We start from the raw sequence: 13,493 nt of genomic DNA on the forward strand, positions 1-13,493 counted from the left end.
TTCCCATGCGTGCTTATCTACAATCCCAACGAAGACAGAATCATTAACGTTTTCAAATTTTGGACAATGTACAAATAGAACCAGAACAGAAAGTAACGTTTCGTGTTTGTCTCTGGCAAGACAAAAATGGTGACGGCCGGGTATGTGATGAAAGGGTAGTTGTATAAATTGTAATGGGTTACTTTGTAAGAACCTATGATACAGAGACTATGTTAAATGAAAACTGCTTTAACAATTAGGGGCCTACCGAACATCCAAATCCAACATCCAAAGAAGACAGCAATTTCATTTCAATGGGTGATTTCCCAACTGCATGGTCAAAGGGAAGTAACCGCATTAGCAATAATTTGCACGGTATATGGAGTTGCTTCCTCCTGACTGCGTGAAAAGAGGCCGAAAAGTGGTAGTGGCTTAAAGCCCCCCTCCGCCTACCGTAAACCATCGGTTTCTGATCACAGAGCTCCCCGAGATTTTACATACAGTACAAACATACTTCTATTTGAACGCTTGTCGCTTGTGAACATCCTGGCTGCTTTCCGTTGAGAGTGAGAAATGTTTCAAAGAATGTATTTCGTGCCGATAGTACCATGTGAATCGGACGCCTCGTTATGGTGCTGTACCTAACTTCTAAAATGTATACACTTTTTAAGAAATACATATCAACAGTAAATACACACACACCCGCACAAACACACGCACGCACACACAGACACACAGACACAGACACAGACACAGACACAGACACACACACACACACACACACACACACACACACACACACACACACACACACACACACACACACACACACACACATCAACCCGATCGTGACGTCACGGACTGACGCCGGGCGCTCAGTCACAGACGAATGTAGCTGTGTTCTTGGGTTGTACGTGTGTTGCTGAATCGCGCGCATGCGTGCATGTAAGGAATTTGATTGGCTGTTGTGAACTACGCTCGCGCTATCAAACAATGCAAACAGTCACACCTAGCCACGTAAAGGATTTAAGGCAGTAGGATACACCTGAGAGTACGCTGGAGAAGCCTCCCTTCCCGGATTTAGAACGCGTTTCGTGTCGTAACAGATTATCCACTTATTAGCCATATCCGTATGCAAAATAATGAAATAAACATTAGGAAATGGCAGAAGTTTACAACTATCGACATTCTCTATCAGTGCAATAAAAAACAATCGTTAGAACTTGCATTTACGACATGTCGTGCGTGAGAACGTGTCAGTAAACAAGCACTTCTTGCCTGGCTGAAGAACCCTACGAGTCAATCTAAAACAGACGACAAGTAATGGAAAGCAGTCTGCGGATAAACATAACAAACTGCTGATGAAAAAGTGTGTTCATCCTTGCTCTGGATAAAAGACATCGGACTGATGACAACGTGGCAGCGTTCACGCGAAAAGATGTTTTTCAGATTATCGCTTCTAAATTTTATTGCACGTACTTGGGGCATATCTGAATTTCGCACTGGAAGATGACAAATTGGTCTTGTGAGTTGAGAACCACATGTTCTTTGCCGACAGAAATCACGATGGGACAAGATGCAGATTGTGTTGAAGAGATGTTTGCAGATTATCGCATCTACATTTTATTGCTCAGATCAATGCACGTAGTTGGGGTAGATCTGAATTTCGCAATGCCGGAAGACGACAAATCGGTCTTTTGAGTTGAGAACCACATGTTCTTTGGCGGCAGAAATCACTATGGGACAAGATGAGGATTGTGTTGAGGAGGTTAATACTGACTGACTTTAGATGAAGAGTTCCTAGACCTGGTTTTTGTAGAGAGCCATCATGATGATATCCTGGGCTTTTTTTAACGTTCTTGGTGACAACGCGCCAGAATCGCACGAAGATCGAACTCTCGAAGAAAACAAGTTTATCGCTGAACATCGGAAATGTGAAAGTATTGCTCTTCCTGTCTGATCAGTCTCCCCGTTAAATCTACAGGCTACATTATTTATCAGGTAACTTACCAAACCGGAGTGTGTGTGTGTGTGTGTGTGTGTGTGTGTATGTGTGTGTGTGTGTGTGTGTGTGTGTGTGTGTGTGTGTGTGTGTGTGTGTGTGCCGGATTACCACCATTAAAGCACCCTTTTGGACCCTTACTATGCCTGCTGTGACATTCACGAGGATTATTGTGATTCTTGGACAATCGTGTGCCTGTGCTGGACTTGCAGGAAAACAAACGGCGTCGGAACGGTATACGTGCTGCCAAGTGTGCGCCCAGAGCGCAGTGTGAACCGAGAGTGAGTGTGTCATTGTGTGGAAGTTTTGCTTGATTGATTTATTCATGATTTAATTTGCTTTTTGGTTCAATAGAAAAATCTGTGTACGTCATACTTTGTATTTTGTGGTGTGATTCGCCCGAGTGCGAGACCCCCATCCCCGAACGCCTGTGTGGGTAGAATTGTATACTTGTGTGAGTAACGTGAGTGTGTAGATGAGAATGTGAAAGTTGCTTTGGACCCAGACACACACAGCAGACTTCAACGCAACAGCTAAGTTTCAGCCTGACAAAGAAATTCGAGTGACACAGCTAAGGGCTGTACTGGTTATTTCTCTATTAAAACAAATGTTTCAAGATCTTTAGGTCAATAAAAATAAATTGTCTGTTTCTAATAACATGGGTAAACAAAATAGGGTAGGTAGGTAGGGATTTTTTTTAAATTTGCCAGGATAGAATTCTTGAAAATAACTAAATGACACAAAGAGACAAGACTCGATTTATAAAAAAAAAAAAATTAAAAAATGTGACAAAGGATATAAAATGATTGTTTTACCTGATCTGGAATCTTCAGTAGTAATTGCATAAAAAAAGTCTGATATATCAATTATCATATTTGATCAAGAAACCATCTCTGGATAAAAATCAGTTGAAAAACTATAGGCCTGTTTCCAACTTGCCATTCATTTCTAAAATTCTGGAAAAAGTAGTGCTTAGTCAGCTTCTCTCCCACCTTGAAACCAACAACCTCTGCAACCCTCTTCAGTCAGCGTATAGGGCTGGCCACAGCACCGAGACTGTTTTGCTTCGTGTTGTGAATGACATTCTTTCTGCTCTGGATAATGATGACCTATCAGTTCTGCTTCTCTTGGATAACTCAGCTGCGTTCGATACGATCGATCACTCTGTTCTGCTCTCTCGTCTCGAATCTGTTTTTGGCATTCACTCTACCGCTCTTCACTGGTTTAGTTCATATCTACAGGGCCGTAGTCAGTATGTGTCTGTCAATAATCTCTCATCTCCTCCATCTCCTCTCTGTTTCGGCGTTCCCCAGGGATCAGTTCTAGGCCCAGTTTTATTTGTACTATACACCACTCCTCTCTCTGCCGTCATCAAGCAACACGCAGTCAATCACTACCTCTTTGCAGACGACACACAACTCCAACAAGCATGCAAGCCTACAGAAATCCAAGCGGTGACGCACACTCTCCAAAACTGCACTTCAGATATTAAATCATGGATGACAAACAATATGCTCAAGTTAAATGATGACAAGACTGAATTTCTTCTTTTCTCTGGAGCTTCCTGTTCGACCACTTCCCTTCCAGCCTCCATCACAGTAGGTTCTAGTGACATTTCTCTCTCTGATAGTGCTAGGAATCTTGGGTTCATCATGGACTCCCACCTCTCAATGAAACAACACATCAAAAAAGTCTGTCAGACATGTTACTTTGAGATCAGAAGAATAGGTTCCATAAGAAAATTTCTCACTGTTGATGCCACTAAAACTCTCGTTACATCCTGCATTCTGTCCAGATTAGATTACTGCAACTCCCTTCTCATAGGCTGCCCTGACTCCACTCTCCAACCCTTGCAAAAAGTACAACACTCTGCTGCACGTCTCATTTTCAGAGCACAGCATCGACAACCCTGCACTCCTCTCATGAAAGAACTTCACTGGCTTCCTGTATCTGAACGTATTAGGTATAAAGCTGCCTGCTTCTGCTACAATATCATCTCTGAATCGGCACCTGCCTATCTTTCTGAACTGGTCTCTCTCTACACTCCCTCTCGCACCCTTCGTTCTTCTGATGATGCTCGACTTCTCTGTCAAGGTCGCTTTAAACGCAAGGCTCATGGCTTCCGCACGTTTTCGTATTATGGACCTCAGTTATGGAATTCACTCCCCTTTCAATTACGTCACTCTCCATCCATTTCATCTTTTAAGTCCAATTTGAAAACTCACTTGTTCCAACAACACTACGGATAGTTCCTTAGTATAGAGTCTGGGGATGTGAGATGTGCATGATGTGTTGTTTGAATCTGACAGTGATTGTATGATTTTTGTATACATGTATTGTTGTCCCGCGCTTTGAACTTTTGATAAGGCGCTTTATAAATGCCCGTTATTATTATTATTATTATCATGTTAACTTTTTCTTAAAATGGGTGCGCTAAATCCTAGTCTGTTTGTTTTTAATAGACTAAGCAAAAGATGTATTTTAAAAATGTCCAGTTGCTTAAAATTACTTATTTTTCTAATTGGAAGAGAATATGCACTCTTTTGTGTTCAAATGGGTAGGGGGCGGGGGTAGTAAAAGGATCACAGTTCAAGATTTTGCGCAACAAGAGGTGTGTTTCTTTTAACTGTGATAAAGAGCGAAAACTCAACTTGGTATCTAACACTATTTCTGAACACTGTAACCACTTTAGCACTTTTCATTTATTTTTTCTGTCTTCCAAGTTCCAAACTTCTAATTCAGCTTCAAAAATGAGAAAAAAATTCAACAGTTAAATCACTATGTTGGATATTCTATTTTGATTCCCTATTAATCTTCTTAAGTTTTTGATCATCTGATTACCTTGCTTTCCTATTTGGAAGATAATATGCACTCTTTTCTGAAAAATGGGTAGGGGGTGGGGGTAGTAAAAGCATCAAAGTTGAAGATTTTGCGTGACAAGAGGTGTGTTTCTTTTAACTGTGATGAAGAGGGATAACTCAACTTGGTATCTAACACTATTTCTGAACACTGTAACCACATTAGCACTTTAAAAAAAAAAATCTGTCTTCCAAGCTTTAAATTCAGCTAATAAAATGAGTAAAAAAGTGGTTTTTTTTCTGAATTCACCAGTTAAATCACTCTGTTATGGTGTTCTTTTTTGCTTCCCTATTTCTTTTCTGAAGTTTTTGATCATCTGATTACCTTGCCTTTCTATTTGGAAGATAATATGCACTCTTTTCTGAAAAATGGGTAGGGGGTGGGGGAAGTAAAAGCATCACAGTTCAAGATTTTGCGCGACGAGAGGTGCGTTTCTTTTAACTGTGACTGTGAGGAAGAGGGACAACTCAACTTGGTATCTAACACTATTTTTGAACACTGTAACCAGTTTTGCACTTTTAATTTATTTGTTTCTGTCTTTCAAGCTTTAAATTCAGCTTATAACATGAGTAAAAAAGTGGTTTTTTTTTAATTCACCAGTTAAATCACTCTGTTGGGTGTTATTTTTTGCTTCCCTATTTCTCTTCTTAAGTTTTTGATCATCTGATTGCCTTGCCTTTCTATTTGGAAGATAATATGCTCTCTTTTCTGAAAAATGGGTAGGGGGTGGGGGAAGTAAAAGCATCACAGTTCAAGATTTTGCGCGACAAGAGGTGTGTTCCTTTTAACTGTGATGAAGAGGGATAACTCAACTTGGTATCTAACACTATTTCTGAACACTGTAACCACTTTAGCACTTCTAATTTATGTTTGACTGTGTTCCATGCTTCAAATTGGTACCTATGAACCATGTACCCGTTGCACCCGTTGTGTCAAACAACTTTGCCTTTGCTCACTCGGCGCCTCGTTTCCTTTTGCCACCAGCTATTTGTGCACGTTTTCGCACGAGGACTGTTCACGTATTTTCACGTGTCTTTTAAGCTGGTCTGCGTGTCTCATCAGGTGTGCCACGCCTGCCCTAGTTTGTGCACGTATTAAAAGACCACAGGCCAAACGACATAATTTAATGCGGTCAGCATTTTACCCTTTGTTTTGCATGTGAACATTAAATGTTGTTCAAGAGAGCAAGTGGCAGTACTTTCTCTTCTATTATCTCTGGTTGTTTTAGTTATTTTTTTTTTAGTTATTTTTGAAATAGTTACCTTTGATTGATACCTTAGTTTACCCTATATTTTACATTAACACGCGAGACTGCGTGTCTAAATATTTTGTTTTCGATTGTTTTTGATTGTTGACTTTAACTGTCGACGTTGTTGATTGTGTGTCTGTTTGATTGTTGGTTTGTTTGCTTGTTGTTGTTTGTTGTTGTCCACAATGACTTCATGCCTGATGCAAAAGGATGGGGCGCACGTGTCGGGGAGATTGTCTCACACCCTTGGCTCTGCCTTGTTTGATTTTTTGCAACGAGCTGTGACCTAGATGGGTGGGTGTAGTCTGTCTCAATACAGAGCCAGTGTGGGAAGTTATCTCCCTGTTGCGTCAGCGCTATCTGTGTATAAACTATCTTTTCTTAACAAGGGAAATATCCAGTCGCTTATGATTATTCTCGTTCGTGGTAGTGCTGGCTTGTCTCTTGCGTTGTTTTTGTTTTTATTTCCTGCCCGGAAGCTTACTCGTAACGACCCAATATGTTGTTACGACATTGCTGTGAACTTTGCTGGTTCGATGTGGAAATATGCCACCTCACTCATTTTTTGTGCTGATTCTGTGAATTTTACATCTCAAACCATATCTATTGCAATTTGCTTATTGTTGTTTATGTGTGGTGATATCCATCCTAATCCTGGACCAAGCACAACCCGAGGGGATGGGATCTCTATTGTTCATGTAAATACTCGCAGTCTTCAATATAAGACACCGTTCCTTGAGGCCGAATTGGGGAAGTTTGATATAATAACTGTATCTGAGACCTGGCTGTCGGACAAAGTTGACCAAGACTGCATCTGCTTAAAAGGTTACCACCCTCCAGTTAGACGTGATAGGCCCGGGGATTCCCACGGCGGCGTAGCCGTTTATGTAAATAGTAATCTGATTTGCAAACCGAGGATCGACTTGTGTATACCTGATTTGGAAGCGATCTGGATTGAGACTAAGTTGGGTCAAGATACTCTTCTCGTTGGTGTGTTTTATAGACCACCGAGTGCAACCGTCGACCATTGGCTTCTTATCAACGATTCCGTTCAACTTGCCATGAATACCCCACATAAGTTTATTATCTTTGGTGATCTCAACGCTGATTGTACTGTTAACCCCCCGTTTCATCTGCGGGAATTAATGAACACAAACAGTTTATCTCAGTTGATATCAGAACCCACTCGAATAACCGATACCTCGTCAACTATAATTGATCTGGTATTAACTCCGTGTCCTAACTTGGTAAAAAGAGTTGGTGTTCTACCACCTGTATGCAGTGACCACTCGTGTCCTTTTGTATATTTGAATTATGACTTACCGTCGGGTGGTTCATTCAAACGAACACTATATAATTATTCCAAAATCGATGTTGACAAGTTGTTGCAAGATATGGAAAGTGTAGATTGGAATAATATAGTCGATTTAGAATCCATTGATGACGCCGCTGAAATGTTTTCCGATAAGTTAATGATGATAGCTAAAGAATGTATGCCTGTAAAGGTAGTGACAATGAACGGACACGATGCTGTATGGATCACCGAGGAAATCAAAAAGTTGATTAGGAAAAAGCAATATATTCACGCATTAGCCAAACGTCTGGATACTGTATGGTGCTGGTCTCTTTTCCGACGGTTGAGAAATAATTTGACTGATGTTATAAGAAAAAGGAAAGAAGAGCACATTAGGGAACTAGAAAATAGAATATTGTCACCTCATAATTTTGGCAATAAAGACTGGTGGAAGGTAGTCAACTCTTTTTTGAAAAAGAAAGGAATGAGTACAAATGAGATTCCGCCGATTGAAAGCAATGGAATTGTGTATTACTCTGCAGAGGACAAAGCCGAGATTTTTAATGAAGCATTTCTACGACAGTCGCATATACAAGGTCATGATGATGACGTTCCACCAGTTGAAGAAGAGCCCATTTCCATTAGTCCTCTCGTGATAACTACCGAAATGGTGTACGCTGTTCTAAACAACCTCGATGTTAGGAAAGCAGTAGGTCCTGATTTGGTTCACAATAAACTTCTTAAACTTGCTGCTTGTATTATTTCAAATCCGCTTGCAACCCTTTTCCAGAGATCGTTGGCTGAGGGAAAGTTTCCGAAAATTTGGAAAGTAGCTCATGTGAATCCCATTTATAAGAAAGGTGAAAAAGAACACTGCAGTAACTATCGTCCGATCTCATTACTCAGTTGCATTGGAAAAGTATTGGAAAAATGTGTTCAAGCCCATGTTTTTCGATATCTCACAGAGAATGATTTATTAACGGTTTCTCAGTCAGGGTTTATTCCTGGTGATTCAACTAGTTTTCAGTTGTTGAGTATGTATGACGATTTTTGCCAATCCTTAGATAAGCAGTTGACGACTCAGGCTGTTTTCTGTGATATATCAAAAGCCTTCGACAGAGTGTGGCACAAGGGTTTGTTGCATAAATTATATGCTATAGGCATAAGAGGTGTTTTATTAAAATGGTTTGAAGATTATTTGACAGGCAGGTTACAAGCCGTTGTTATCCAAGGCAGGAAATCGACATACGGACGTGTTTGTTCAGGTGTTCCCCAAGGTTCTGTTCTGGGGCCATTGTTGTTCCTTGTGTACATTAACGATATTGTCATTAATATCGAATCTGTCATTAAACTTTTTGCTGATGATACCAGTTTGTATTTATCTCTAAATGATGCAAACACGCGGACACAGATCTTAAATGCAGACTTAGCCAAAATTGCACACTGGGCGGAAAAATGGAAAGTTAATTTCAATAATTTAAAAACAGATTTGATGACCTTTTCTGGAAATAGAATGCCTGAAACCCTTCCTCTTGTATTTGATGGAACAGTTCTGAGAGAAAACCACGTTCACAAACATCTTGGTGTACTGATTCAGAGCGACTGCAAATGGGAATCACATGTTCAGTCAATTATATCTAAAGTACGTGTTCTTCTCTCATGTTTTCGGTCCTATAAGTATCGCCTTAGCCGAAAGGCACTTGAACTTATGTATAAATCTTTTATTATTCCCCATTTTGATTTTTCTGACGTCATTTGGGATAACTGTTCTGACAGATTAGCTACTTTATTAGAAAACTTGCATCTTGATGCCATAAGAACCATTATAGGTGCAGTTCGTGGCACGAGTCACCAAAAATTGTACGATGAATCAGGATTTACAACACTGAAGGAGAGGCGAAAAAGACACAAATTGATTTTGTATTTCAAATTAGTTAATGCACGCGTGCCACCATACTTACTAGAACGTCTGCCTCCTCTCGTTGCTTCTGTGAACCCTTACCATAGACGAAGACCACTCTCGAACTGAATTGTATAAAAAGTCATTTTTTCTGTCTTCGACTTCCCTGTGGAATGAGCTTCCAGAAACTGTAAAACAACTTGATTCTATTGGGTTATTTAAAAAAACGTATTAGTTCTGATGATTCTGTTGTTCCCTCGTATAGATACACATCTGATCGAAAATCAGAAATTATCCATTGCAGACTGAGATTGAGGATCAGCAATCTAAATAGTGATCTATTTGACAGACATTTAATTCCCGACCCGTCATGCACTTGTGGTTATCCTGTTGAAAATGCGGAGCACTATATTTTTCATTGCCCCTTATCTCTTCAAATACGTGAAGTCACCTTGTCAACACTGCCCAACTATGATTTGCTAACCGCTGATGATTTTCTGTATGGCAATAGAGACAAGTCAGACAGCGAAAATGCATTGATATTTGACCAGTTATTCAGGTTTATCTTATTAAGCAAACGTTTTGAATAATGAATGCATTTATCTCATCCACCATGTGCAGTACTGTTTACATTTCCTTGTTCTGGTAGTATTCTATTTTCAACCATGTGGAAGTCATTGTATGCGTGTGTGTGCGAGTGAGTGTGCGAGCGCGTGTGAGTACTGTTGTTAGTTTAGCATTGTGTTTTTGTTTGTTGTTTTTTGTTGGTTTTTTTTCCTTCTATTGTTACATGTTTGTCTACCATAATTTACCATTATTATTTTGACATTATTTCAAATTTGTTATATTAAAATCGTCCGCCAAATTTCATTTGCTTTTAAGAGTACGCTCATAAGCTTAGCTTGTTGTGCTCCATGTTCCTTATTTCATGTATGCGGTAATAGTACCAATGAAATTTACTGAATAAACTTGTTTAAACCAAATTGGGCTTCAAAAATGGATACATAAGGGTTTTATTCCAAATTCACCTGTAAAATCACTCTGTTTGATTTTCTATTTTGCTTCCCTATTTCTCTTCCTCAGTTTGTGATCATCCGATTGTTTTTTTGTTAACATATTCACAATACAATATCACAAATTCTTCAGTAGGGTTTGCGTAAAAAAATCTCATACCTATGCTCAAACTTCAGTCGTTATCTCAAAATTTTGCGCGACAAGCTCTATTCATTTTGTTTTTTCCTGATAAACAAAACACTGAACCAACATAAAAACAAACCTTTAAAACTGCCTAACCACTTTGAAATATGGCCTCAGGTGTGTACTCCAGCCTATTCCAGTATATTGTGTGAACATCGCGCTCTCTGCTGCGTGGCCATTTCCAGTGTCTTGTATCTCAGTTTTGTCTTTCTTCGTCTGTTACGTGAGTATCTTGACTGTTCTTACACACTTATTATTTAACGTGGTGTGCATCCTTTCCCCCTCTTTCTGTTTTTGGCTGTCTGTCTGTCTGTCTGTCTGTTTGACTCAGAAAATGAGAGAACACTTTTTTTTTCAAGCTCACATTTAATTAGGTTACGATTTAACCATAATGAGCTTCTGATATAATGAAATCCTTTTTCTGATCTTACATTAACGACCGTTCGCACATGCTTTTTCGCTTTGCTTTGTATGTGAATATATATATATATATATGTATGTTTTTTCATTGTAAAGCGCTTAGAGAACGTCAAGCGCTCTATAAATCTCCCATATTATTATTATTATTATTATTTGGCTGTTTTTTTCCTTGCTTAATATTGACATGCCATTTTTTTTCTTTTTCTTTTATGTCTATATCTGAATAGGTAATATTGCAGAATTAGCATTGACATTTTTCACTTTGGTTCGTGTTTGTTTGCAATTGTTATTTTCTTGTTGTATCGAGTTTTACGTCGTATATATAGAGGTTACAACACGAGTGGTTTTTTATATGGCTTGTATTTCAGTCAAGACCCAGCGGATGAATATCAAGGGACTTACGAGCCTAGTGAGTCCCTTTGATATTCCCGCTGGGTCTTGACTGAAATACAAGCCATATAAAAAATCACTCGTGTTGTAACCTCTATATCCCATCAAGATCTAAAAGACAAAGTGTGACGGAAACATCAAGCTTTAGTTGTGTGTTCAGATGAGGCACCTCTGGACATACCTTATTCTAAAGGCACGTCTGTTTATCTATGTCAAATCGGTGCATAATGGTGGCTTGGTTGTCCCCGTCAATTGAAAGCCTCTTACACGGATTTGACTGAATACCTAGTGGTTACACACGCATCTCCTGAGATCTTGGACACCTTCATCGTCTATAGGGCCTACTGCACCGCAGAAGAGCTAGAAATACTCGCAAAATGCATTAAACAGCTTGTCCAGAGAACAATCGTAGTCGATGATGTACCGATAAGGGCGTGTGTACCGGGCACGCTGTAACTTCACGTGAGCATAGCCCGAACATAGCAGTGCTGGTCGGACTGACTGGGTTTTAACGATTGCTAGTTTGACTTCTGTTTTAGTTGAGAGCACGAGCACACACACTCAAACACATACGGCTTGTCATGTTGATCACAAGAAAGAAAGAGAACAGCGAATAACAGATTACGTCCCCATAATATGACGCGATGGTCGACAGACGTCATGAAATCTATGACGCACTGAACGACTCTCGCGCAAGTTCTCAAAAGCGTGGTAACCCGTTGCACATCCAGGTACATGTGCACTTTGGAATGTCAATGACGACAGAAAGTAGAGCCAGCTATGATGTATTTCGTGCACCCTTATTTATCCACTATTTTATGTGTTATAAGAGTGCAATAGTTACACCATAGATGTAACAAGAGATCAATGGAAATACAAGGAATATACCTAGAGTACATTTACAGAGACAAAGAAGGGAGGTCATGGGATATATATAGCCTATATATGTTACAGTAAATTCTCAAAACCAGGAAATTTGCGAAATCCCTGAAAATTCCAGTAAATTTGTGAATTTCCTGTTTCACTCGAGGATTTCACGAATTTCCTAAAATTTCTAGGAAATTTGCAAATTTCCTGTTTTCAAGGGGCAGGAAATTCGCAAATTTACTGAAACACATTTGAAGAGAAACAAGTGCTTTGTTGGTTGCTTGTGAACCATTTAATGATTCTGATTTCCTTATATTAATGCAAGTTATACACTCATATTTTTTTTCTCTCTCTCTCTCTCTCTCTCTCTCTCTCTCTCTCTCTCTCTCTCTCTCTCTCTCTCTCTCTCTCTCTCTCTCTCTCTCTCTCTCTCTCTCTCTCTTATACTGTCATGTTTCCTAAAATGTTTAACATAAAATCTGAACGAGTAAAATTAAAAGGTACATTATGACACTCATCTCTCTCTCTTAAACTGTAATTATTTCATAAAATTGTTGACATAAAATCTGAACGAGTACATTAAAAGGTACATTGTGACACTCACATCTCTCTCCTATACTGTCATTTGCGACCAGCCGTGGTAGAACAGTCCATTATGATACAAGATAAAAACAAAACAAGCCGGGCATGTACAGCACAGACATATGGCACGTAATATAAGCATTCGCTTGAGTTCATGGCCCTATTATTTCTCGTTTTATTATTGTCTCATGTTTAATTGACTAAAACCGTGTTCAAACCAAGACATAATTATGGCAATGAAAAGACGCTTACAAATTTCTTCATGGTGCGTCTTATTTATTGGTGCAGGATTGGCTGCTGTGACATCTTGAGTTGCACAGTACTTTGGCTTTGTAGAACTTGCATCGATTTGTTTGACATTTTGTCGACCCTGCACAGCTGCATTTCACAAAGCCTTGCCCGCCTGATGCTGACTGTTCTATCACGGCTAACCGCAACGACACAGCCTTGTCAAGAGAGACATCTTCTTCGGTTAGCAATCTCTGCGGACATAAATCAAACTGGTTTCGAGAATATCCGCCATGTAAGATACCAGCCTTAACCGCAATCGTGTAGATGTCTGTTTCCACGTCCCTGTGTAAAATCACACCAAGTATATTTCTTGGATCTCCTCTGCCACGATCCACTAGAGGCACGGGCACAGCGACATTATCACCAACTTCTCCGGCTTTCAGGTCCACCCGACTTCTCTTCACCATTCGCTGTGCTTGAGACATTTGACCAGAAAAAGCATCTGCTCGACACCGTTTGATCT

At 39.7% G+C, this 13,493-nt stretch overlaps 2 protein-coding genes across 2 annotated transcripts in view; both read left to right on the forward strand.

Annotated features, from left to right (window-relative positions):
• Positions 1-13,493, forward strand: part of LOC138945502 (fibrinogen C domain-containing protein 1-like) — an 89,695-nt gene that overhangs the window by 41,956 nt on the left and 34,246 nt on the right. The window lies entirely within an intron of this gene.
• The window catches only part of LOC138945503 (ficolin-2-like), a 134,973-nt gene continuing 132,166 nt past the window's right edge, over positions 10,687-13,493 (forward strand). Inside the window, exon 1 of the mRNA XM_070316939.1 lies at positions 10,687-10,703. The gene's annotated coding sequence lies outside the window, so the exon portion shown is untranslated. The remainder of the gene's footprint in view (positions 10,704-13,493) is intronic.

The sequence above is a fragment of the Littorina saxatilis genome, linkage group LG13 (genome assembly GCF_037325665.1).
Source record: "Littorina saxatilis isolate snail1 linkage group LG13, US_GU_Lsax_2.0, whole genome shotgun sequence".
In the NCBI taxonomy this organism is placed as follows: domain Eukaryota; kingdom Metazoa; phylum Mollusca; class Gastropoda; order Littorinimorpha; family Littorinidae; genus Littorina; species Littorina saxatilis.